We start from the raw sequence: 27,053 nt of genomic DNA on the forward strand, positions 1-27,053 counted from the left end.
GTTCTCCTCGATCTTCTTGGAGATCTATTCGATGTAACTCTTTTTGCGGTGTGTTTGTCGAGATCCGATGAATTGTGGGTTTATGATCAGGTTTATCTATGAGAAATATTGGAATCTCCTCTGAATTCTTTTATGTGTGATTGGTTATCTTTGCAAGTCTCTTTGAATTATCAGTTTGGTTTGGCCTACTAGATTGATCTTTCTTGCAATGGGAGAAGTGCTTAGCTTTGGGTTCAATCTTGTGGTGTCCTTTCCCAGGGACAGCAGGGGCAGCAAGGCACGTATTGTATTGTTTCCATCGAGAATAAAAAGATGGGGTTTATATCATATTGCTTGAGTTTATCCCTCTACATCATGTCATCTTTCTTAATGCGTTACTCTGTTCTTATGAACTTAATACTCTAGATGCATACTGGATAGCAGTCGATGTGTGGAGTAATAGTAGTAGATGCAGAATTGTTTCGATCTACTTGTTGCGGACGTGATGCCTATATACATGATCATGCCTAGATAATCTCATAACTATGCACTTTTCTATCAATGGATCGATAGTAATTTGTTCACCCACCATAATACTTATGCTATCTTGAGAGAAGCCACTAGTGAAACCTATGGCCCTGGGTCTATCTTTTATCATATAAGTTTCCCATCTATCTTTACTTTGCAATCTTTACTTTCCAATCCATATCATAAAAATACCAAAAATATTTATCTTATCTTATTATCTCTATCGGATCTCACTTTCGCAAGTTACCATGAAGGTATTGACAACCCCTTTATCGCGTTGGTTGCGAGGTTCTTGTTTGTTTGTGTAGGTACGAGGGACTTTTGACGAGCCTCCTACTGGATTGATATCTTGGTTCTCAAAAACTGAGGGAAATATTTACGCTACTTTACTGCATCACCTTTTCCTCTTTAAGGGAAAACCAACGCAGTGCTCAAGAGGTAGCAAGAAGGATTTCTGGTGCCATTGCCGGGGAGGTCTTCGCTCAAGTCAAGACATACCAAGTACCCATCACAAACTCATCTCCCTCGCATTACATTATTTGCCATTTGCCTCTCGTTTTCCTCTTCCCCACTTCACCCTTGCCGTTTTATTCACCCTCTCTTTTCCGTCCGCCTCTCTTTCGCTTGCTCCTCGCATTTTCTGCCGCTATGTCTGAAATTGGAGAGGTTATCTTTGATAAGGACAATAGTAATAACATGGAAAATTTTGATGCTCCTGCTGAAGAACCCACTATCTTACATACTAAAAAATTTCAAATTGGTAGTGCTAATATTATTGGAAAAGGGGTTATTCAAGATTTCTTTACTTGTGTCGGCGCTTTACCTTCTATGGGTGGTTATATTCTTCATAGAACTAGTAGTCTTGCGGATGCTATCGCCATTCTTATAGTTGAACTTGAAAGACAGTTTATGCACATGCATCCTTGCATACAAAGGATTTTCCTAGCATTTTCTAATATTGAGCATTCTTCTGTTAAGCGCGCAGCTACTATATTTTTGGCACATGAGTTCAGATTTATAATAGAAGAAGCCAAAGAAATTTTTGCGCACTATAGGGTGGACGCTGGCCGTCCTCCCATAGAGGCAATCCTCTTTGATCAAGAGGACATAATGCGTTTTCAATTTTTAGATTATGTTGCTTTTAATGAAAACCTTAGAAAAAAGGTTCCTACTAATGTTTTAGTTGATAGAATTTCCGAACTTAATAATGATTTTTCTATTTGAAACAATGAGTTAGGATATTCTCTTGAGTATGGGCTCATGAAGTTCTGCCAAAAGAATGCTTATAATGATGAATTGGTTGTGCAATATGAAGGGCCAAAGGAAGAACCCATACCTCCCGAAATTGATCTTAGGGACTTCTGTCCCATTAAATTTAGCCCTTTTGATTACTTTTGGTTGCCACAAAGAAAACTTGCTGCTGAACGTAGGGAATATGAGATGAGTTTTTGTTTTCTATCTTATTATTATGGCAATACTTAGATCTATTCTCGCTTTTATGTCTAGCTAGGGGCGTTAAATGATAGCGCTTGTTGGGAGGCAACCCAATTTTATTTTTGTTCCTTGCTTTTTGATTCTGTTTAGTAATAAATAATTCATCTGTATTCTGTTTAGATGTGGTTTTATGTTTTAATTAGTGTTTGTGCCAAGTAGAACCTATAGGATAACCTACGGTGATAGTTAATTTGATTATGCTGAAATACAAAAACTTCTACACGCACGAGAATAATTTTAGTAAATCACAGAAACGTGCTTTTAAGTTGATTCTTTTTGCAATAGATCAATAGACAAATTTCCCAGGAATTCCTATTTTGGTAGGAGTTTTAGAGTTCCGGAAGTGTTCGGAAGTTACATATTACTACAGACTGTTCTGTTTTTGACAGATTCTGTTTTTCGTGTGTTGTTTGCTTATTTTGATGAATCTATGGCTAGTATCGGGGGTATGAACCATAGAGAAGTTGGAATACAGTAGGTTTAACACCAATATAAATAAATAATGAGTTCATTACAGTACCTTAAGTGGTGGTTTTTCTTTCTTGCACTAACGGAGCTTATGAGATTTCCTGTTGAGTTTTGTGTTGTGAACTTTTCAAGTTTTGGGTAAACATTTCATGGGTTATGGAATAAGGAGTGGAAAGAGACTAAGCTTGGGGATTTCCATGGCACCCCAAGATAATTCAAGGAAAACCAAAAGCCTAAGATTGGGGATGCCCCGGAAGGCATCCGCTCTTTCATCTTCGTCTATCGGTAACTTTACTTGGAGCTATATTTTTATCCGCCACATCATATGTGTTTTGCTTGGAGCGTCTTGTATGATATGAGTCTTTGATTTTTAGTTACCACAATCATCCTTGATGTACACACCTTTTGGGAGAGACACACATGATTTGGAATTTATTAGAATAATCTATGTGCTTTACTTATATCTTTTGAGCTAGACAATTTTGCTCTAGTGCTTCACTTATATCTTTTTAGAGCACGGCGGTGGCTTTATTTTGTAGAAATTATTGATCTCTCATGCTTCACTTATATTATTTTGAGAGTCTTTTAGAACAGCATGGTATTTTCTATGGTTATAAAATTGGTCCTAGAATGATGGGCATCCAAGTTAGGTATAATAAAAACTTTCATAGAAAGTGAATTGGATGCTATGATCAACTTGATGCTTGATAATTGTTTTGAGATATAGAGGTGGTGATATTAGAGTCGTGCTAGTTGGGTAATTATGAAATTGAGAAATACTTGTGTTGAAGTTGGCAAGTCCCGTAGCATGCACGTATGGTAAAAGTTGTGTAACAAATTTGTTGCATGAGGTGCTCTTTTGATTGCCTTCCATATGTGTGGAGGTCGGGATCATGCGATGGTTAACTCCTACCAACCCTTTCCCTAGGAGCATGCGTAGTAGTACTTTGCTTCGAGGGCTAATAAAACTTTTGCAATAAGTATACGAGTTCTTTATGACTAATGTGAGTCCATGGATTATACGCACTCTTACCATTCCATCATTGCTAGCCTCTTCGGTACCGTGCATTACCCTTTCTCACCTTGAGAGTTGGTGCAAACTTCGCCGGTGCATCCAACCCCCGTGATACGATACGCTCTATCACACATGAACCTCCTTATATCTTCCTCAAAACAGCCACCATACCTACCTATTATGGCATTTCCATAGCCATTCCGAGATATATTGCCATGCAACTTTCCATCGTTCCGTTTATTATGACACGTTCCATCATTGTCATATTGCTTTTGCATGATCATGTAGTTGACATCGTATTTGTGGCAAAGCCACCATGCATAATTTTTCATACATGTCACTCTTGATCCATTGCATATCCTGGTACACCGCCGGAGGCATTCACATAGAGTCATATTTTGTTCTAGTATCGAGTTGTAATTCATGAGTTGTAAATAAATAGAAGTGTGATGATCATCATTATTAGAGCATTGTCCCCAATAAAAAAAAGAGAAAGGCCAGATAAAAAAAGAAAGGCCAAATAAAAAATAAAAAGGGGACAATGTTACTATCTTTTTCCACACTTGTGCTTAAAAGTAGCACCATGTTCTTCATATAGAGAGTCTCCTATGTTGTCACTTGCATATACTAGTGGGAATTTTTCATTATAGAACTTGGCATATATATTCCAACGATGGGCTTCCTCAAAATGCCCTAGGTCTTCGTGAGCAAGCAAGTTGGATGCACACACACTTAGTTTCTTTTGTTGAGCTTTCATACATTTATAGCTCTAGTGCATCCGCTGCATGGCAATCCCTACTCCTCATGTTGACATCAATTGATGGGCATCTCCATAGCCCGTTGATTAGCCTCGTCAACGTGAGACTTTCTCCTTTTTTGTATTCTCCACACAACCTCCATCATCATATTCTATTCCACCCATAGTGCTATATCCATGGCTCATGCTCATGTATTGCCTGAGAGTTGAAAAAACTGAAGCACGTTAAAAAGTATGAACCAATTGCTTGGCTGAAACCGGGGTTGTGCGTGAGTATTTTGTGTGATGAAAATGAAACATAGCCTAACTATATGATTTTGTAGGTATAAACTTTCTTTAGCCATGTTATTTTGAGAAGACGTGATTGCTTTGTTAGCATGCTTAAAGTATTACTATTTCTTATGTTAATATGAACTGTTGTCTTGAATCATTTGGATCTGCACATTCATGCCACAATAAATAAAATTACATTGAGAATTATGCTAGGTAGTATTCCACATCAACAATTCTGTTTTTATCATTTACCTACTCGAGGACGAGCCGGAATTAAGCTTGGGGATGCTTGATACGTCTCCAACATATCTATAATTTTTTATTGTTCCATGCTATTATATTACCCGCTTTGGATGTTTATGGGCTTTACTTTACACTTTTATGTCATTTTGGGACTAACCTACTAACCGGAGGCCCAGCCCGAATTGCTGTTTTTTTGCCTATTGCAGTGTTTCGAAGAAAAGGAATATCAAACGGAGTCCAAACGGAATGAAACCTTCAGGAGCAATCTTTTTGGAACAAACGCAATCCAGGAGACTTGGAGTGGATGTCAAGAAGTAGTTGTGGCGTCCACGAGGGTGCCCGGCGTGCCCTAGGGGGGTGGGCGCGCCTCCACCCTCGTGGGCCCCTCGTGGCTCCACCGACCTACTTCTTCCTCCTATATATATCCACGTACCCCGAAAACATCCAGGAGCACCACGGAACCCTATTTCCACTGTCGCAACCTTCTGTATCCGCGAGATCCCATCTTGGAGCCTTCGTTGGTGCTCCGCCGGAGGGGGAATCAACCACGGAGGGCTTCTACATCATCGCCAAGGCCTCTCCGCTGAGTTGTGAGTAATTTACCACAGACCTTCGGGTCCATAGTTATTAGCTAGATGGCTTCTTCTCTCTCTTTGATTCTCAATACCAAGTTATCCTCGATCTTCTTGGAGATCTATTCGATGTAACTCTTTTTGTGGTGTGTTTGTCGAGATCCGATGAATTGTAGGTTTATGATCAAGTTTATCTATGAGAAATATTTGAATCTCCTCTGAATATTTTATGTGTGATTGGTTATCTTTGCAAGTATCTTCGAATTATCAGTTTGGTTTGGCCTACTAGATTGATCTTTCTTGCAATGGGAGAAGTGCTTAGCTTTGGGTTCAATCTTGCGGTGTCCTTTCCCAGTGACAGTAGGGGTAGCAAGGCACGTATTGTATTGTTGCCATCAAGGATAAAAAGATGGGACTTATATCATATTGCTTGAGTTTATCCCTCTACATCATGCCATCTTTCTTAATGCGTTACTCTGTTCTTATGAACTTAATACTCTAGATGCATGCTAGATAGCGGTCGATGTGTGGAGTAATAGTAGTAGATGCAGAATCGTTTCGATCTACTTGTCGCGGATGTGATGCCTATATACATGATCATGCCTAGATAATCTCATAACTATGCACTTTTCTATCAATTCCTCGATAGTAATTTGTTCACCCACCGTAATACTTACGGTATCTTGAGAGAAGCCACTAGTGAAACCTATGGCCCCTGGGTCTATCTTTTATCATATAAGTTTCCCATCTATCTTTATTTTGCAATATTTACTTTCCAATCTATATCATAAAAATACCAAAAATATTTAACTTATCTTATTATCTCTATCAGATCTCACTTTCGCAAGTTACCGTGAAGGGATTGACAACCCCTTTATCGCGTTGGTTGCGAGGTTCTTGTTTGTTTGTGTAGGTACGAGGGACTTTTGACGAGCCTCCTACTGGATTGATACCTTGGTTCTCAAAAACTAAGGGAAATACTTACACTACTTTACTGCATCACCCTTTCCTCTTCAAGGGAAAACCAATGCAGTTCTCAAGAATTAGCAAGGGAGCGGAAAAGGCAGAAAGCACTCAAGAAAAGAGAGTCCCACCGCCGCAAGAAAGAAGAGGACGCACGCGCTGCTGCGGAGAGCTTGGCAGAGATCCAAGCATGGTGGGGTGTCGCTGACAAAGCCGGGAAGGAGATCGACGACGTCTGGCTAGCATGTGAGAAGTAGTAGTACTAGTAGTTAGTGTGTGTGTGTGTGTGTGTGTTTGTTTGTGTCGCCCGTACATTTGTTTAATTAATTATGAGCATGTACCAGTACTAGTTACTACTGTAGTTTTTAGAGAAAATTACTAGTACATTAGCCTAGACTCAATAGAAAAATTCCTATCCTATGCATAAAATGGCATCTCTTTCTCTATAAGAATTGAGATGCATGTCATCTCACTTCCTATAATTTTCATATTCCTATAAAATTCCTATTCTATGAACCAAAGGAGGCCTATGCTGGAGTACAATACTACTATAGCTAGCAGTATTGTTGGTATAGTAGTTTTGTAGAAGCAGAATTCATCGAAGTCATGCTGGTTCTTCGTCCGAGCAACTTTACAGTGGGAAAGGTTGGACCTGTGATTTGACGGCTCATTAGTCATTATTACTGCGGCGCGACGACCGTGGTGACTCTCCCTTGGAGTTCTTTGTGCATGGCAAGTTGACCAGGATGGTCGATGTCCCACATGTCAGTGAACAGAAGTATTCTTTCGATATTGAGGAGCAACGAAACGGCGTGGTATAGTATCACTGTTGATTTATATTTATTTTTTATTTTTGTTGAAAGATAGCGTTTCAACTCTTACGACGAAGGAGTGCCAAACACAGCACGTGTTGGATGTCCCACACATCAGCGAAAGGTGTGGGACATGAACAACATGGTAGAGCATCTCCTCTTCTTCCACCTCTAGGTTAGAGACCACACGTAGTACTAGTAGTATGTAATGATGAAAAGTGCGACCTGAAGATAAAGACATGTCTAGTTGGAAGGTCTCAGGCCATACACGTAAACAAATATAAAACCTAATATGTGCCTCCAATTAATATAGTAGTAGAGTACTTAGGCACGTACATCATAATATCATCGTGCATTGCACGTACAACATTTAGTGGTAGTAAGAGACAAATGCCTATATGCCACGCATGTTCATACTATTTGTGCCTTTCTACCTCACTTACTGCGCTACATTACCCAGGTTCATACATCCCTGGGTACATGTCCGTCTCGTAGTTCCAGTCCCACATGTTCTTCATAGATGGAACGATCCACAACGGTGGGCAATGGGAGTCCATATCATCACAGCTTCTTAGTGTGGCTCCCCACGATGGAGACTCATCCAAACTGAAGCGGCATAGATTAGGGATAGGGGCGTTCAAGATATGAATCCATCGGTGCACAATGAAAACACACCCGTTCTTCATGAACAGTAGGCGGTCGACGTCGTGCACGGAAGGTGGCATTATTTGCGCTATGGGGTAGTTGTCCCTGATGAAAATCAAGTACTCTTCAAGTGTGTCCATCCGCACCCAGGTAGCATCACGGGGGTCGAACAAGCCGCCGTCCATCTAGTACACCTGGCATCTCAAACCTGGATACATGCTGACGTGCATGGTTATGGTCCATGCAGTATAATAAGGTGATGTAAGCAGGGGATACGGATTAAAATAAAATACTTTATATTGTTTATTTCTATGAGGAGGGAATGGAAGCAATGTATAGACTAGCTGCGCCATGGGCGACGACAAACAATTTGAGAGTGTTACCTGGGCCATGTACACTAATTAAAGTAGGAGTAGTTTCGTTTGGTGGGATTGTGGCTACCTAGATAGTACTACACAGAATTGAAATTGTTAATTCCTTTATAATTTATACAACTAGCATTGTAAAGTTGCGTAGATGACTATCCCAATCAATAAAAAATAAGAAGGAAAGAACTATTCCTGCTCCTGGAGTACAAAGAGACATGTACTGAAATGTTATAAGATGACATGGCAATAAGATATATGATAGTTCCTGGCTCTACTACTCTTGGATCAGAGAGAAGGGATTACCTGGGTACATGATCAGGGGCCGATCGTGATAGATCGTGGCACCTTGTTGCCCTTCAATGGTACCATGGGTAGCGACTGCTAATATAGTACGTCCCAACTAGGTGTCATCAGCTACAAGGTTCCAAGTTAGAGAAAATGCCCAATGCACATCCACAGTTGGCGATTTGATTTTGATCGGGGGATGACTTTGCCCTGTATAATCATGCAAACAAAGCAGAATTCATAGAAATCAGACAAAAATCATTACATTTTGAAAACTTTTCATATAAACCAGACGAGATACATTACAGTTTTCATACAAACCAGAGTAAAACCTACTCTAAACAAGTTGCAACTGTTATGTGGGCGGCGAACAGATGATGGCCAACCGTGGTGTCGTTTGAGGCTACTCATAGTGGGGAGTATCATATACAATATACTAGTGCATGATACTAGTGTATGATATACTACTTCTATAGTGCATAGTATCATAGGGTAGTAGCATAGATGATCATATTTATTGTCATGCATGACCCCCTGTCTCTTCTTTAATTCTCTACCACATCACCATGTCTGCTATTCCCAAGTGTATGTACCAGCTAAGTTACCACCACTATAGCCAGACTCGACGCGGAGCAGTCGCGTGCACCGGGAAGCGACACTCTCTCGGCCATCGTGCTACTTCAAAGCCGGTGCCAGTGAGAGGTTGTCTCCGCTCTGGCCACACATTAATGTGGCACTGACGCTCCGGGGCGGCACTGACTGTTTCAGGAGGGAAGCACACGCCAGCAAGGGAGGGGGTTAGGGTCGGCCAGGGCGGTCAGACGCGGGCGTGGTGGTGGTACTGATTTTGTACCATTTCAGGTGTAGTACTGGGAGTTTGCAAAACTACTCAATTATTGCACTCATTTTCCTAAACAATTGTGGTAAAAAATATTACTTGCAATGCATGCATGCGTGACCAATATAAATGACCAATAAAAAACTACTACATGCATGCAATGATTTAATGCACATTGTAATCTCAACATGTGATGGGGAGCTCTAAATTTGAATTTGAAAATTATAAAACAAAAATTCAAAACAAATAAACTGGAAGAGAGGGAGTATACCGTAGGATGTGTCCCATACGAAACAAGTCCCCTAGTTTGTCACCGCGAAGATGCGGTTAGAAAGGAGCACAACATCTTCGTACTCGTACGACAACAAATCGGTCACAGACAGCATGGTCCACCTTTGACCGCCATGTGCAGGGTCCATGAAAGCAATCGCGATGTCGAACACCGTGTTGAGAGTGTAATTTTGATTGGCGGATGACCTTATAGGGGCTTCCGGGATTGCTATCTTCTTCAATCTCACCGTGGTTCCATCGTACCACTTCAAGCATGGCCCATTGCATGGCTGATCCCAATGTTGGACAAAGGTTCTACGGGAACGGTGTCACCGTTGTAGATGTTGTGCAAATTGATGTAGGTACCCTCCCATACATATGCAAGACAATCTCCACTGGCACCAAGCCTAACCTGTGAAACAGTGGGCAGCGGGGGAATTAGGAAATAGACACGGAAGTAGTCTTTATAATGCATTTACTACGTGGTCAAACTCGTCGCTTACCTGCTCATCGGACAAAATCCGGGTGCCCCTCAACGTCGGAATCTCAAGGGGCGCCAACTTGCAACTATGGCCACGCTGCGCTGGAGAAACCCCCAAGTAAACATCCTCGTCCTCGAGGATGCATGGCAAACCAACTAGCATGGCCTTCTCCCACGCATATTTACGCACCCTCTTAAAATATTTGATGCAAGTACCGCTAAGTCTTGCGGATGTGAGGAAGTCGGAGCGACTTACGATTTGTCCTGAAGGATCGTCGTCCAAGGTCTCCCAATCTCGATGAGGGTGAGAAGCACCACCACCTTGCGAATCCATGGCAATGGCGACCAACTGCCTTGTCCCTTGTGGAGCTAGTTTACACGAGAGGAGATGGTAACTGTAGGGCTTCGTCCCTTGGGAAATTATGTTCTGTGGGCGCGCACTAGTGCAATTTTTATTTGAGACTAGCAAGAGGCCCATGCGTTGCATGGACATCAAGATGCATTTATATGAGCTGTTTATCTCGTGGGAGATGTAGATGAACGAGGGAAAGCCTTATCTGCAAATGTGTATAGGAGTGCGGGTATCTTTTTGCATAATTGCTATAGTTTGCTTTCTATCAGTCAGGTATAGATCGGATACTCTATATTGTAGGATGGCAGGCACACCATCATCACCAACTCGGTTTTTTATATATATATTTACTAGAAAGAGGCCCATGCGTTGCACGGAACATCAAGATGCATTTGTATGAGTAGTTTGTGGGAGAAAAGGATGAACAAGGGAAGGCCTTATTTGCAAATGTGGAGAGGGGTGTGGATATCTTTTCGCAAAACTGCCATAGTGTCCTTCCTATCCGTCAGATATAAATTGGACGGCCTATATTGCAGGATGGCAGGCACACCATCATCACCAACTCTGTTTTTATAAGAGTAGATTATTATTATTATTATTATTATTATTATTATTATTATTATTATTATTATTATTATTATTATAAGAGTAGAGGTAGAGATTAGGGAGCTGGCGGGCGGTTTGTTGTATGGCACATTCGCGTCCATCCACTAGCCTGGAATTAAAGCACACACGACATTTACAGCGACTGGGATTAGTTGTTTTCTGGGCGCATGGACCAACGTGGACTAGCGGACCTGGTCGCCCTTTTTCGAGCATGCCTTCGACAAGTACGTGTGTGACATGCGTGCATGCAAATGTTGCATGACCAAACCATGCGAAGAAGAGCGGTAGGCTATTGAACTGCAGCCTGCATGTTGCAGCCATGTCATCCACACGCAACCTAAAGGCCAATTCATACTCCTCTCGACTATACTATACTACTATGCATTGTTTGGCACAAACGTTCCTTAGAGCTCATGCTGCAACTGGCGTACTCCATAGCCCACTTCCCTTCCCCTTCCTCTTCCACCGCCCGTGCACGTCCGCGGCAAGCGACCGGTCAACCCTTATATAGGAGTGCTAGCACAAAAAGATGCATGCAAGGCCAGTAAAATTTCCTTTCTCTTATCTCTATGAAATAAATGTGGCGTGAAACTCTAAGCCCTTTAAGTCTGAGTATAATGGAAATCATGGTCCTCCTCCGGCCCCGCTTTGCCCGCATTGTCATCCTCCTATTCCGGCTCTGTGTCGTCGTTCTCCTCCGGCTCCGTGTGCTGCTCCGCCTCCAATGCCTCCTCGTCCGGCTCCGGCTAGTCTGGACTCCGAAGGAAGAGTGGCTGCTATTCGGGCTTCGCGCCCCCTCCAGATCAAAGTGCCGCTCCGGCGGGAGCATGGCGTATGTTGTTACCTTCGGTCGTGCCATGGCTATCGGGCAACAGCGACTAGAGAAGAGGCAGTGGGAGGGGAATGAATGCAACTACTGTTTGGGTTCACCGTCCAGCTTAAATAAATGGGCACCATCACGTGTGCCCGCGGGTGCACGAATTGTAACATACGGTTTTGCTTAGGGGGCTTCACGTAACTGGTATGTGTGTGAGATTCTGAGAGACAGAGTGCGTGCGTGCGACTCTAATCTTCGGACATGTACTCCCTCCTTTGCATCGGGATATAGGTATAATGGTATTACACTTTAGCTTGTGATTTACGTGGCCATGTTAACGTGGTTGTGTAAAAAAAATGTCACTTCCTGCTCATGCTTTGTGTTATATAATTGTGACAAGTTTGCTAACTACTAAAATAAAGTGGAATCTGTCGATGTTATATAAGTAAATTAAGGTGATTGTTTATCATACAGGTATGGTTGGACGAAGGGTGGTAGGAGCAAATGCTCCACCTAGAGCATGTGTGTGTGTGAGATGCAGTCTTCGTGTGTATGTGTGTGTGTGTGTGAAGCGGAGTCTTCGATGGCGAAAGTAATTTAAGTGTGTGTACCTTCATTGTAAAGAGGTGATGTGTATGGTAGAGGCCACCAACGAGGGGGTGCGAGAGAAAAGAGGCCCGTAAAGAGGGAAGAGAAGGCGTGTGCGTGTGAGAGCAGTCAACATCGAGATAACATGTTTGTTCGAGAGACACCGAGGAAGACTGATACATCCACTTTGCATCATATTATCCTACTGCTATTTGGGTTGTTTTATTGTATAATAATGCTTTTTGGAGTAATTCTAATGCCTTTTCTCTCATAATATGCAAGGTATGCACAAAGGGGGAGAATTCTGGCAGCTGGAAATCTGGACCTGAAAAAGCTACGTCAAGCTACCTATTCTGCACAACTCCAAATGAGCTGAAACTTCCCGAGGATTTTTTATGGAATATTTAATAATTATTGGAGCAAATAAGTACTAGAGGGGGGCCACCAGGTGGGCACAACCCACCTGGGCACGCCAGGAGGCCCAGGCGCGCCCTGGTGGGTGCTGCCCTCCTCGGCCCACCTCCGGTGCCCATCTTCTGGTATATAAGTTATTTTTACCTAGAAAAATTAGAGAGAGGACTTTCTGGACGAAGTGCCGCCGCCTCGAGGCAGAACTTGGGCATGAGCACTTTTTACCTCCGGCGGAGCGATTCCGCCGGGGGAAGTTCCCTCCTATAGGGGGAAATCATCCTCGTCATCATCACCAACAACTATCCCAACTTGGGGAGGGCTATCTTCATCAACAACTTCAACAACACCAACTCCTCTCAAACCCTAGTTCATCTTTTGTGTTCAATCTTTGTATCAAAACTATAGATTGGTGCTTGTGGGTGACTAGTAGTGTTGATTACATCTTGTAGTCGATTACTATATGGTTTATTTGGTGGAACATTATATGTTCAGATCAACTATGCTATTTAATACCCCTCTGATCTTGAGCATGATTATCACTTGTGAGTAGTTACTTTCATTCTTGAGGTCATGGGAGAAATCATGTCGCAAGTAATCATGTGAACCTGATATGTGTATGATATTTTGATGATATGTATGTTGCCATTCTCTTAGTGGTGTCATGTGAACATCGACTACATGGCACTTAACCATATTTGGGCCTAAGGGAATGCATTGTGGAGTAGTTATTAGATGGTGGGTTGCGAGAGTGACAGAAGCTTAAACTCCAGTTTATGCACTATTCCATAAGGGACCGACTGGATCCAAAAGTTTAATGCTATGGTTACAATTTATTCTTAATACTTTTCTCGTAGTTGCGGATTCTTGCGAGTGGGTTAATCATAAGTAGGAGGGTTGTTCAAGTAAGAACAGCACCTAAGCACCGGTCCACCCACATATCAATTTATCAAAGTAACGAATAGGAATTAAGCGATCATGATGAAAGTGACTAGATGAAATTCCCGTGTACCCTCAAGAACACTTTGCTTAACATAAGAAACTATTTTGGCCTGTCCTTTGCCTCAAAAGGATTGGTCTACCTTGCTGAAATTTTGTTACTACTATCATTACTTGCTCATTACAAATTATCTTTCTATCAAACTACTCCGCTACTTACAATTTTAGCACTTGCAGACATTACCTTGATGAAAACCACTTGTCATTTCCTTCTGCTCCTCATTGGGTTCGACACTCTTACTTATCAAAAAGGCTACAATTGACCCCATATACTTGTTGGTCATCAAGGCTATTTTCTGGCACCGTTGCCGGGGAGTGAAGCGCTCTTGGTAAGTGGAAATTGGTAAGGAAACATTATTACTACATGCTGAAATTTATTGTCACTTGCTACTATGGAAAACAATCCTTTGAGAGTTTGTTTGGGGTATCTTCACCTCGACCAGAACCCCAATTAGTTGCCCCTCAACCTACTGCACCTACCGAAAATATTGGATATGAAATTCCTTCGGGTATGTTAGAACAACTGCTAGTTAATCCTTATGCAGGAGATGGAACCGAACATCCTGATATGCACTTGATATATGTGGATGAAATTTGTGGATTGTTTAAGCTTGCAGGTTTACCCAGAGATGAAGCTAAGAAGAAGGTTTTCCCTTTATCTTTGAAGGGAAAAGCATTGACATGGTATAGGCTATGCGATGATATTGGATCTTGGAACTAGAATCGGTTGAAATTGGAATTTCATCAAAACAATTATTATATTCATCTAGTTCATCGTGATCAGAATTATATATATAATTTTTGGCATCATGAAGGAGAAAGTATCGCTCTAGTTTGGGGGAGCCTTAAGTCAATGTTATATTCATGCCCCAATCATGACCTCTCAAGATAAATTATTATTCAGAATTTTTATGCTCGGCTTTCTCGTAATGATTAATCGATGCTCGATACTTCTTTTACTGGTTCTTTATGAAGAAGACTATTGAATTCCGGTGGGATGTTTTAGAAATAATTAAATGCAACTCTGAAGATTGTGAACCTGATGAAGGTAAAGAGTCGGGTATTGAGCCTAAGTTTGATTGTGTTAAATCTTTTATGAATATTGACGCTTTTCAAAAGTTTAGCACTAAATATGGACTTGATTCTGAGATAGTAGCTTCCTTTTGTGAATCTTTTGCTACTCATGTTGATCTCCCTAAGGAGAAGTGGTTTAAATATCACCCATCAATTAAAGAAGAAGTTAAAGAACCGGTAAAAGCTAAAGAGGAAACTATCATTTACAATGTTGATCCAGTTGTTCCCACTGCTTATATTGAAAAACCACCTTTCCCTGTTAGGATGAAGGAACATGCTAAAGCATCAACTGTGATTAACAAAAGTTATGTTAGAATCCCAAACCATCTGAACAAATCAGAGTTGAACCTAGTGTTGCAATGATTAAAGATCTCTTAGTCGATAATATTGATGGGCATGTTATTTACTTCTGTGATGAAGCTTCTAAAATTGCTAAACCTGAAGGAAAAGATAAACATAGACCAGTTATTGGCATGCATGTTGTCTCAGTTAAGATAGGAGATCACTGTTATCCTGGGTTATGTGACCTAGGTGCTAGTGTGAGTTCTATTCCTTTTTCCTTATATCAAGAAATTAAGAATGAAATAGCACCTTCTAAAATAGAAGGCACAGATGTCCCTATTAAACTTGCTAATAGAGATACTATATCACCAATTGGAATTCTTAGAGATGTTGAAGTCTTGTGTGGGAAAATAAAATACCCTACAGATTTTCTTGTTCTTAGCTCCCCACAAGATGACTTTTGTCCCATTATTTTTGGTAGACCTTTCTTGAACACCGTCAATGCTAAAATAGATTGTGAGAAACAAACTGTCGGTGTTAGCTTTGGTGATGAATCTCATGAATTCAATTTCTCCAAGTTTAGTAGACAACAACATAAGAAAGATTTGCCTAGTAAGGATGAAATTATTGGTCTTGCTTCTATTGTTGTGCCTCCTACTAATCCTTTAGAACAATATTTGCTAGACCATGAAAATGATTTGCATATGCATGAAAGAAATGACATATACACTGGTACGCGTCGGTGCTATACAAACGGTTTTAAACCCCTTTCCGCGATGCCATTCAGAACCGTCGCCTAGTGAGTGTGGGCGATTAGGGGGTCCTTCGCACACGACCCAAAAACCGCCGGGGATATGCCTGCCTGTCACACACGCTCGGCAAAATGAGGTCGTGTGCGACCAGCGAGCGAGCAAATACGGTTATACATACAATAGTGCTAAAAGAATACAATTATACAGGCGAAATCATTTCTGGTCATAAGTTCATCCCACACAGTCAGTCCCCACGAAACGTTTCCGTTCGTACATACATCCCACACAGTCGCTGCAAGGAAAACGTTTCTGTTCGTATGTACATCACACACAATTTTCCCCGTTAAGTCATTTGTGATGGCCTTCCCATCTCACACAATATGAATTTTTTTATCATTTTCGTTATTGAATGCATCACACACGGTGTGTAGAAGAAACTGTGTGTGTTGCCTTAGGTCATCGCCCACGGTATTTTCTCAATAACTATTTGCAATAGCAAAAACCAATTAGCAAGCTAATTGCCTTATTATTAATAATCCATTTATTAATATAATTGACATTCATATTAAACACATAATATATTTCATTCCCATATTAAGGAAGCAGGATTTCATAATTGAAATACGTCAGAGTACAACATGATATTGCTTCAGCACTCAACTACCCCATTACACAACTACACCAGCACCAAGTTTCACGTGCAACATCTAGAACCTTTCGAAATTAGCATCATAGACGGTACATAGACAGATGCATCTCATCGGGAAAACTGCTGAAGAGGAAGGCGAATATTGAGCATTCATTGATGTTGAAGGTCTTAGCAACTTTAGGCCAATGCTTGTGGATGATTGACCGTCCATCCTTTGTCCTCTTTAGGAACACTTCAATATTGAACCATGGGTGTTGTAAGAAAACCTTCCTCGCCTTCTGTCCGTAGAGGTGGTTTGAGAGGTAATCATCAGTGAACTATTTTGGAAAGGCCTGAAAACAAGGATGTGCATAAATATCTTCTCTATATTGGAAATGGGGCAAAGGAATAAAAAAGACAAGGTATAGTAGTATACAGTAACAGAATGCAGCCACAACGAACATCGCATTGAATTGAACCAAGCACCTAACTAAACAACACAACAAATGAACCAACCATTAACCGAGCACCACATTGCACAAATATAACATACTCCTAATAGAAGATCGGACAGTTAACCAAACCAAGCATGCTTAACAACATGGAAATATAGCAATTGTATTTGTTTCTCATGTATTTAGTATAGCCAAATTCGATTTATTTCTTACATGGTATACAATAACAGAATGCAGCCACAACAATTGAACATCGCATTGCAGAATTGAACCAAGAACTTAACTAAACACCACAACAAATGAACCAACCGTTAACTGAGCACCACATTGCACAAATATAACATACTGCTAATAGAAGATCGGACAGTTTGGAAATATATCAATTGTATTTCTCATTTATTTAGTACAACAAAATTCGATTTATTTCTCACATGGTATACAATAACAGAATGCACACATAACAATTGAACATCCCATTGCAGAATTGAACCAAAATAGTTAACTAAACACCACAACAAATGAACCAAACGTTAACTGAGCACCACATTGCAAAATATAACATACTCCTAATAGAAGATCAGAAAGTTAACCAAACCAAGCATGCTTGATAACTTGGAAAATTGCACCCTAAAGAATTGAACATCACATTTGCAGAATTGAACCAAACAGTTAACTGAAGACCACATTGCACGACATATAGAACATATACACTAGAGCAGAAGATTGCATGGTAAAATTAGATAACACAGTTCAATAAATTTTGTTAAGGAAAGGCAGTAGCTAGCAAACTGAACATGGGTCCTTATAGTGAGCTAATAAGACAAGCTACTCATTGTCAGAGATATCAATGATGATTGGCTCCTTGGACATGTAAGAGGGCGAGGCCTCTGCATCGTGGGTGCCCTTGTCGTAGTGGTGAGTTGCCTAAGACGCTCCGGGCACCAAGCTGATGGCTCTCGAGATGAGGTAAGCACATGCACGCTGAGAAAACACTTCGTATTCTTCGTCAAAGGCACCGATTGTGGCCTCGAGAAAACGCCAAGAACTGTCGTTTAAAGCATCCCACCGCGCCGCGACATCGGCGGATGAGGCGTTGATGGTGGCCTCGACAACGAGGTGCTCATCCAAGATCTGGGGGTCGGCACGAATGGCAGCCATCGCGACCACATCCGCGCATGCAGCCGCGATTTGCTTCTCCACTACCAAATGCTCCTTGAGATCCTGGCTGTACTGCGTGCACCATGGCTTAGGACGGCGCTTATTTGGTGGAGGGGTCGGTGATTTGGGAGGATGGTGTCACGCTCGCGCCGGCGGTCAGGGCATGTGGGATGTGGAAGGAGGAGGACGGGGTTCAGGTGTGGATTACCTGCCTGGATAGGCGAGGCCGAGCAGCATGAAGGAGGGTCGCCAGCGAGGAGGCGGCACTACAAGCAAGGAGTGAACGTTTCAACTTGGAAAGGAAGGCGGAAACAGGGGAAATGTGCCTTTTGGTAAGGGGGAGGGGGCGGGGAGGTAGATATTTTCGCGGAAGCCGAAAATTTGGAATCGCTTCAGCGAAAAAACTGGCGCGCAAAGTGTCATCAGACACGGTCCCTTATTCAGAGCAGGTTGTGGACTATAGCCGAGGAACCTTCTCGAGTAAGCCATAGGCGTACTATACACCGACGGTGCTCCAAGATATTTTGTACTGCATCTCACATGGTTGGTGATAATAAACTATGTGGGATCTACTTGATTTTTCATCTTGATTTGAATTACATAATGGGGTCACAGCTGCAAAGGATGGTGTTTGAATTTCTAGAACTTCTATCTGTAGTGAACATGCAACTATAGGTGTCTCGTCAAAAAAATTGGAATTATTCAGGGTCCGTTTGGACATTTTTATACGGTAACTTGGTTTTCTAGGAATTTCATGTGCACAATTCAAAATTAAACCACATGCACATGCTCCGGTGCACCAAAATGGGTTGTAAGATGATATATGTGTCCATGCATTGATGCTTATGTCCCATTCATGAAATGGGAATGAATTTCAAACACCACAGCATTGTGGCTCTCCGGCAAATGTTGAGGTGCTTGCTTTTGTAATTCTATTAAATACAAAACTCGTCTGAAATTCATGAACCTTGGCATGCTATCATGGAACGGCATCAAGATGCTGGGGTAAAAAAAATGCTGTCCCATTTGGGCCAGGGTAGGGTATAACCTTCTCGCAAACCAGAGCTTCTCTCACAACAAGCATGATGGTTTCGGTAGGTAACGTTTCACCTTTCTGGACGAAACGATATTCGTTGCATCTTCTCGATTTATTTATTTTTCTAGTGTCAACATAGAACAACAGGGATGTTGTGTCAATTTTTGGGATTTTTCAGGGTTGCTTGGACATTTTTATACATTAACTGAGTTTTCTATGAATTCATGTGCATAATTCAAATTTGAACTACATGCACATGATCTAATGCATATAAATTAGTTGAAAATTCAAATCTGTGTCCTTGTAGCATGCTTAATTAGGTCCCATGCAAGAAATGAGAATGAATGTCAAACACCCTGCCACCGTCACTCGGCCGCAAACATTGAGATATATACCTGGTTTTTAAATTCAAGTAGATCCAAAACTCGTATGAAATTCATGAAACTTGGCATGCTGTCATGGAGCGGCATCACATGTCATGGTAAATTTTTGTCCCATTTGGGGCAGGTTTGGGGATATGCTTCTCATAATCCAGGGCTTCTCACAACAAGCCCGATGGTTTCGGTAGGGAACGTTTCACCTTTGGACGAAACGATATGCATTGCTTCTTCTCGATTTCAATTTTTTTCCTAGTGTCAGCATAGATCAATAGGGGTGTTGTGTCAATTTTTGGGATTTTTGGGGCTTAGCTTGGACATTATTATACATTAACTGAGTTTTCTATGCATTCATGTGCATAATTCAAATTTGAACTACATGCACGCATAGGCTCTGATGCATATAAATTGGTTGAAAATTCAAATCTGTGTCCTTGGTTGCATGCTTAATTAGGTCCCATGCAACAAATGAGAATGAATGTCAAGAAATGAGAATGAATGTCAAACACCCTGCCACCATCACTCGGCCACAAACATGGAGATATATACCTGGTTTTTAAATTCTAGTGAATCCAAAGCTCGTCTGAAATTCATGAAACTTGGCATGCTGTCATGGAGCGGCATCAACATGTCGTGGTGAATTTTTTGTCCCATTTGGGGCAGGTTTGGGGATATGCTTCTCACAAACCAGAGCTTCTCACAACAAGCCCGGTGGTTTCGGTAGGGAACATTTCACCTTTCTGGACGGAACGAGATGCATTGCCTCTTCTCGATTTCAATTTTTTCCTAGTGGCAGCATAGAACAACAGGGGTTTTGTGTCACTTTTTGGGGGTTCGCTTGGACATTTTTATACATTAACTGAGTTTTCTATGTATTCATGTGCATAATTCAAATTTGAACTACATGCACACATATGTTCTAATGCATATAAATTGGTTGAAAATTCAAATATGCGCCCTTAGTTGCATGCTTAATTTGGTCCCACGAAATAAATGAGAATGAATGTCAAACACCCTACCACCATAACTCGGCCGCAAACATTGAGATATATATACCTGGTTTTTAAATTCTAGTAAATCCAAAGCTCGTCTGAAATTCATGAAACTTGGCATGCTGTCATGGAGCGGCATCAACATGCCGTGATAAATTTTTTGTCCCATTTGGGGCGGGTTTGGGGATATGCTTCTCACAAACCAGAGCTTCTCACAACAAGCCCGATGGTTTCGGTAGGGAACGTTTCACTTTTCTGGACAAAACAATATGCATTGCCTCTTCTCGATTTCAATTTTTTCCTAGTGTCAACATGGAAAAACAGGGGTGTTGTGTCAATTTTTGGGATTTTTGGGGGTTCGCTTGGACATTTTTATACAATAATTGAGTTTTCTATGCATTCATGTGCATAATTCAAATTTGAACTATACATGCACACATATGCTCTAATGCATATAAATTGGTTTAAAATTCAAATCTGTGTCCTTGGTTGCATGCTTAATTAGGTCCCATGCAAGAAATAAGAATGAATGTCGTCAAACACCCTGCCACCATCATTTAGCCGCAAATATTGAGATACCTAGTTTTTAACTTCTAGTATAAATCCAAAGCTCGTCTGAAATTCATGAAACTTGGCATGCATGCTATCATGGAGCGGCATCAACATGCCGTGGTAAAAAATTTGTCCCATTTGGGGCAGGTTTGGGGATATGCTTCTCAAAAACCAGAGCTTCTCACAACAAGCCTGATGGTTTCGGTAGGGAACATCAGGACAAAATGATATCCATTGCCTCTTATTGCTTTCAAAAAATTTCTCGTGTCAACATAGAACAATAGGAGTGTTATGTCAATTTTGGGGATTTTTGGGGGTTTGTTTGGACATTTTTATGCATTAATTGAGTTTTTTAATGCATTTATGTGTATAATTCAAATTGCAACCATTCACGTGATGTCGCGTGTCTTGGTTTTAATGGCTGTAGGTTTTAATGGCTCTTGATCGCAAACGTTTTCGAAAGAACATCCATATGCAAAGTAAGAGTAGGATTTGTGCATCTCTTCAACACAAACGGTTGTTTTGGATGACACGTGTGCAACCTCTTTACAAACAATTTGGTAAGATTTGCATCTGTCATATTAGGTACGTTGCCATCTGTCAAACTGGAAAGATTGTCATTTGTTGATCTAGTAACATTGCCATTTGTCAACCTTGTAACACCACGATTTGTCAAAATATGAAGCTAAAAATCACTAGCAGTATCTAACTTTTGCAACTAAAATTCAGTAATTAAGCATAGATGGAGGCAAGGAGGCGTGTTTACCGGGCGTGCAGCGGGCGGCGCAGTTCCCGACACGACTTTAATGCAGATGAGGGAGAGGGTAGTGGTTCCCGAAATGTTGAATGGCTAATGATGCATCCTCCTTCAATTAGCATCATGAATGCATAAGGTAAGTAATGGGAGGAGGACCGGGAAAAGAGCAAGCACGATGTGAATGCAACGCAGTTTGCACTCATATAAGCATTTGCCTAAGCACCTACACTAAGCGCAAAAGTGCTCACTCCAGACCCATGGCGGCGATGCACGCGAGCGGTCAGCAGTTGTGCCAGATGGTCCACGACGCCGGCCTGCGGCATGGCACCGAGGATTGTCTCCAGACGGTGTTGGCGACCGGCTAGTGGATGGTTGCCGTCGACGCCGTCTACGACTCTCAGTTGGACCAGATGATCGTTACCACCACCAACTAGTTCGCCGCCGTCAAGAAGCTAGCGGACGACATCGCTGTACTCCTCCAGCCCATGCGGTCGGGCTCCTCATTGCCTGCCACCCTAATCGGCCTCCATGGTCGGAACCTCTTTCAAGCATTGGTTGTTGTGTGACTGCCCGCCGATGCCACGAAGAATGTCCACCTGAAGGTCGCGCTTGCCGCAAGGCGCCTCGCCCTGCAAGAATTCATCGACCTACACATCCATGTGTACGAGAAAATCGTGTACATAGGTATCTACAAGGCCAGTGAGGACGCTACGACGTTGGACTTCTTCAACCGACAGGAAGCCTTGGATGCCTTTGCTGAGAAGCACCTTGACCTCACCACAAAAGCCGCCGATCCTTAGCCGCCGGTCGGTGGCCCGGCGCACTAAGTTGAGGAGGAGGAGGTCGTATGTTGATGGATGCATCTTTCTTCTTGCCTCCTTAATTCTTATTGTGCTATTGCATTCTCGTTCTAGTCAATACAGACATGTGTGATCCCTTTGCTTAATTATATGCATCACTGTAACTAGTACTCCATCCTGTCAATTTATAAGTTGTGCTGCCAGTGTTTGGGGCCGGCGCACGACACAATAAGCACACCCACGACGACACATATAGAGAGGACATCCAGCGCTTCCAATAGCGATTTGTCAAAATATGCAGCTAAAAATCACTAGCACTATCTAATTTTTGCAACTAAAATTTAGTAATTAAGCATATATTTCATTCATAGATTAAGCAGTCGTGCTTAATCTATATAAAAAGTTCAACCGTTAGGCGCCGCGGCGCGCTGTGCTCGCCATTAGGCGCCGCGGCGCGCTTTGCTCGCATCCGTCGGCGCGCTCGGATTGTGGACAGCTTTTCCTTGTGTGTTCACCTGTTATATGCATATATATGGTTGCTCGCCATTGAGGCGACCGCGGAACGCTCTGCCAACAGTTGGGCCTGCGCACGATCACGTCGGGGGCCCCATATGCATGCAGTTGCACCGCGCGCGTTGCCACGCAATGCAGTTACGTGCGGCATGATGGAGTTACGCGCTGCGAATTAGAACTGCCATCAGGACGTGCCATCCGGCCTCCCCTTTAATTCTCGCGGTCATTATAGCATTAGTCTGTTCAACCTTTCGATCGCGCCCCACAACACAACAAGCACACCCATGACGACACATAGAGAGGGGATGTCTAGCGGCGCTCCAATGGAGTTCGGCGAGCTTAAAGTGGAGATCCACGTGAGGGAAACGGATCTCTCGGTCGTGTACACCATCGACCAGCCCATGGTGGACGACTACATGAACACCGTTGAGGAGTTGCTTGCTGGAGACAAGTACAAGGTGGTCGGCATCGACCTCCAGTACACCAACGGTAATCCCGGCATAGATCAGAAGGTCATCGTTGCCCAGTTGTGTGTGCGCCATCATGTCCTCATCTACCACTACTGCATGGCTAGAGAGCCTTGCGACCGTTTCAACAGGTTTGTCAACAACACTGACAGCAAGTTCACCATGGTGGAAACCACCAATGATGTAAAAGCGCTCAGTGTTACGGGCTTGGCCTGCGAGAACCTTGTTGAAATCCGTGACCATTACAGGGTCTAGGGCAGCACGAAGAAGGACTCCCTGGTCGAACTCGCCTTGGCCATCATCGACCCCTACTACGAAAAGATGAAGCAGGATGCCCAGAGAACAAGTGTCGTATCCTGGCACAGGGCCTGGGTGCGTCGACTGGATGAACCTCACCTCAGGTTCGCGGCCAAGAGCGTATACATATGCTTCAATATGTATATGCATATCGTTGACATGAGGAAGTGCCTCGTTACCCAAATCGACAAGCCCGGATCAAGCCACAAGCAGAGCAAGCGTCACAAGAAGTAGATGATGATCAGATGATCATTCATGCTTTTTAATCATGCATGTAATATATAGTTTACTTTATTGATGTGTGGAAGTGTCATGTGTGTAGTAGCCACCTATGAAATTATGCATGTAATAGTTTACTTTGGTGTGTGCAAATGCCATGGTTGTAGTAGCCACCTATGTAATTGGATGTTTAATTTGGTTAATCATGCATGTAATATATATGTTGTTGTTCTGAATGCAATCCCATCGCACAACACACACGTCTTATTAGCAGCTATCTTCTGTGTTATTATCGGTTTTTGCACACATTTCTGATTACAGACCTGTTTGCCGCGTATCACACACATCTTGTTCTATTGAACCATTTATGTTCTCTTGTCTCAACACAAACAGTTCATCCACGTGAACTGCATGCCATATATCGCACACACCTTGATTTGGCTGACTGTTTCTTTTGTGTTGCCTAATCACAAATAGTTCATCCTAGTGAAACGTATGCTGTTTATCGCACACACCTTCATCTGGCTTCCCATTTATTTTGTTGCTCCTCATCGCAAATGGTTAATTGCACTGAAATGTATGCCCTACATCACACACGGAACTAAAATCTGAACCGTGTTTGATGCATCCGTCATTGAAAACGTTTTGCACCCGTTTTGACGGTTTTTTTACACCACCGTTTGCGATTAATGCATCGCACACAATTTCGTCAAAGGGTCTCTGATCGTAGTGTCGTGTTAGCAGCATCCTGCAGTAGTGATATAGAATCTTTTTCGAACAACAACCTTTGCTTAAACACAATTTGCCTAATGAAACTTGAGGAGGTCCTCCTCTACCTAAATGTGATCCTGTGTTTGAATTAAAACAATTGCCACACACTTTGAAATATGATTATCTTGATGAGAAAAAGATATATCTTGTTATTATTAGTGCTAATCTTTCAGAACATGAAGAAGAAAGATTATTGAAAGTTCTAAGGAAGCACAGGGCTGCTATTGGATATACTCTTGATGATCTTAAGGGCATTAGTCCCACTCTATGTCCGCACAAGATTAATATGGAACCTGATGCTAAACCCGTTGTTGATCACCAAATTCGGTTAAATCCGAAGATGAAAGAAGTGGTAAGAACGGAAATATTGAAACTTCTGGAGGTAGGTATAATCTATCCTATAGCTGATAGTAGATGAGTAAGTCCTATTCATTGTGTCCCTAAGAAGGGACGTATTACTGTTGTTCCTAATGATAAGAATGAGCTCATTCCACAAAGAATTTTCTCAGGCTATAGGTTGGTAATTGATTATAGAAAATTAAACAAAGCAACTAGAAAAGATCATTACCCTCTGCCTTTTATTGATCAAATGTTAGAAAGATTGTCTAAGCACACACATTTTTTCTTCCTTGATGGATATTTTGGTTTTTCACAAATGCCTATTTTACAACCTGATCAAGAAAAGACCACTTTTACTTGTCCTTTTGGAACTTTTGCTTATAGATGTATCCCTTTTGGTTTATGTGATGCACCTGCTACCTTTCAAAGATGTATGACTGTTATATTCTCCGACTTTTGTGAAAAGATTGTTGAGGTTTTCATGGATAACTTTTCTATTTATGGAAGTCTTTTGATGATTGTTTAAGCAATCTTGATCGAGTTTTACAGAGATGTGAACAAACAAATCTTGTCTTGAATTGGGAGAAGTGCCACTTTATGGTTAACGAAGGTATTTTTTGGGCCATAAAATTTCCGAGAGAGGCATTGAGGTGGACAAAGCCAAGGTTGATGCAGTTGAGAAAATGCCATGTCCTAAAGATATCAAAGGTATTCGTAGTTGATACGTCTCCAATGTATCTATAATTTTTGATTGTTCCATGCTATTATATTACCCGTTTTGGATGTTTATGGGCTTTACTTTACACATTTATATCATTTTTGGGACTAACCTACTAACCGGAGGCCCAGCCCGTATTGCTGTTTTTTTTTGCCTATTTCAGTATTTCGAAGAAAAGGAATATCAAATGGAGTCCAAATGCAATGAAACCTCCGGGAGCATGATTTTTGGAAGGAACGTGACCCAGAGGACTTGGAGTGCAAGTCAAGAAGCAGCCGAGGCAGCCACGAGGGTGGAGGGCGTGCCCACCCCTGTAGGGCGCGCCCCCCTATCTCGTGGGCCCCTCGAGCGGCCACCGACCTACTTCTTCCTCCTATATATACCCATGTACCCCGAGAACATCAGAACAAGCCATGAAAACCTAGTTCCACCATCGTAACCTTCTGTATCCACGAGATCCCATCTTGGAGCCTTCGCCGGCGCTCCGCCGGAGGGGGAATCAACCACGGAGGGCTTCTACATCAACACCATAGCCCCTCCGATGAGTTGTGAGTAGTTTACCACAGACCTTCAGGTCCATAGTTATTATCTAGATGGCTTCTTCTCTCTTCTTGGATCTCAATACCATGTTCTCCTCGATCTTCTTGGAGATCTACTCGATGTAACTCTTTTTGTGGTGTGTTTGTCGAGATCCGATGAATTGTGGGTTTATGATCAAGTTTACCTATGAGAAATATTTGAATCTCCTTTGAATTCTTTTATGTATGATTGAGTTATCTTTGCAAGTCTCTTCGAATTATCAGTTTGGTTTGGCCTACTAGATTGATCTTTCTTGCAATGGCAGAAGTGCTTAGCTTTGGGTTCAATCTTGCGGTGTCCTTTCCCAGTGATAGCAGGCGCAGCAAGGCACGTATTGTATTGTTGCCATCGAGGATAAAAATATGGGATTCATATTGCATGAGTTTATCCCTCTACATCATGTCATCTTTCTTAATGCGTTACTCTGTTCTTATGAATTTAATACTCTAGATGCATGCTAGATAGCGGTCGATGTGTGGAGTAATAGTAGTAGATGCAGGCAGGAGTCGGTCTACTTGTCGCGGTC

Source organism: Triticum dicoccoides, chromosome 6B (genome assembly GCF_002162155.2).
Source record: "Triticum dicoccoides isolate Atlit2015 ecotype Zavitan chromosome 6B, WEW_v2.0, whole genome shotgun sequence".
NCBI lineage: Eukaryota > Viridiplantae > Streptophyta > Magnoliopsida > Poales > Poaceae > Triticum > Triticum dicoccoides.